The 1,583-nt window shown below is 32.3% G+C and overlaps 1 long non-coding RNA gene across 1 annotated transcript; it reads left to right on the forward strand.

The window, feature by feature from the left end:
• The first annotated feature begins 469 nt into the window (after window positions 1–469).
• Window positions 470–923, forward strand: LOC145324296 (uncharacterized). The gene is made up of 2 exons (XR_013881233.1): window positions 470–585; window positions 885–923. It is a non-coding gene; the product is annotated as an uncharacterized LOC145324296 (long non-coding RNA).
• The last annotated feature ends 660 nt before the right edge of the window (window positions 924–1,583 follow it).

Genomic DNA, 1,583 nt, shown 5'->3' on the forward strand with positions numbered 1-1,583 from the left:
TATTTTAGGATTGTGTATGTGATCTTGTGATTGTCATGTGCATGGAATGTTGTATGGTACAAACCAATCCCCATCCTTCTATCCTAAAATGTGAGGTATTATGAGTCCTAGTGAGGAGTATAATATTGTGTATGCATTTCACGGGGTTTCATTTAGTTAGGAGCAAAATTGTCACGTTTTCGGGATGTGGCCATTCTCATGTGATTATGGTGAGTTGAGTTTAGTGAGAAATGTTGCTAGTGCTCAGCGCGAAAAAAAACCTTGAATCTCGTTAAGGAAGTTAATTTGACTTTCAAACGGGGGGTGTGTCTTAACCTCTTTTCGAGGAAGCTTTGTGTTTATCAAGTTCGAAATTAAATTCCTTATCATTAAACCAAAATCAAAGCGCAAATGTCGTCTTTTAGGGCTTTCCTTTCATAATGTGGCGCGGCATAGAGTGTTTGTTTATTTTGAAGCGCACGTTCTTACTTTTGAATGAGATATGAGAGTGTGAAGATTGCGGAGAACAAAATTGGGCCTATCATTGGTCTCATTGAGTGTGAACTACCCTAGTATATCAGGGATTTGAAACCATAAGAGCTTCAGGTAGAATTTGTTAATTTGATTAAGAAGTATGGTGTATAGGACGATTATATGTAGTTTTAAAAAAAGGCTTTAGCCAGCTAAACATGAAACTTAATTATGTTTAATATATGTTTTAGTAATTTTTATGTGCCTTATTGTTGCATTTAACAATGATTTATTAAACCAAATAATTTTCCTTTAAAGCCAAAGTTTCCAAAGATTCTTTAACCATAAGAAAAGAAAAAGATTTTTTAGTGCTCAAAGTTTTAAGATAACGAATAATATTTTATTCTGTTTATTAATTGATCTTGTAATTTCAGGTCTTTTGAAATAATTTCATCAATAAATCTATATTCAAACCTGCTGTTGAATCTTGATGGTTCCTGGTATTGGGGGTTTTGTATGTTCGCCAACTGATCTCGTGAACTTCCCGCTAATTCGGAAGTCCAAGCTCAACCAAAGTGTCATGGTTGAGACAACAAGTAAGATAACGTAGTTTTAAATCTTTGACTACAAGTGTAATTTACAGTCCAATAATGACAGTTACTAATAAAATATAAATAAAATTGTTATCCTACAAATGCCCTTATGCTACAAAACGTCTATTTAAAAAAAAATTTTAAATCATTTATTTTTTTAGATAATTGTTGTTGGTTACGGACATTTTATCAGGTTAAACAGATTTTATTAGTAAAAATTGTTTTTATAAGATATTGACTTTCCTCACCCTGTCTATATGTCTAAATGTACATTGTGTTGTGTCTGTAATTACATACTTTTTCTTCAAATATCAGAATAACGAACATACACCTGATAATAGAGTAGCTACACGCTCTATAATTGTTAATTTTTCAGGGATGATTTATTTTGCACTATTTTTCTGGCTTATGTCTTGTTTATCACAAATCTTAACAGGTGAAATTTTGGATTTAATCCAATATGCTTTCACTTAAACTAATCATTAGGGTATAGTCCCTTTTGTGGCAACGCCTCTTAAGGGGCGTTTCGTCGTATTTTCA

This window comes from Acartia tonsa, chromosome 7 (genome assembly GCF_053477335.1).
Source record: "Acartia tonsa isolate MP-2025a chromosome 7, ASM5347733v1, whole genome shotgun sequence".
NCBI classification, from domain to species: domain Eukaryota; kingdom Metazoa; phylum Arthropoda; class Copepoda; order Calanoida; family Acartiidae; genus Acartia; species Acartia tonsa.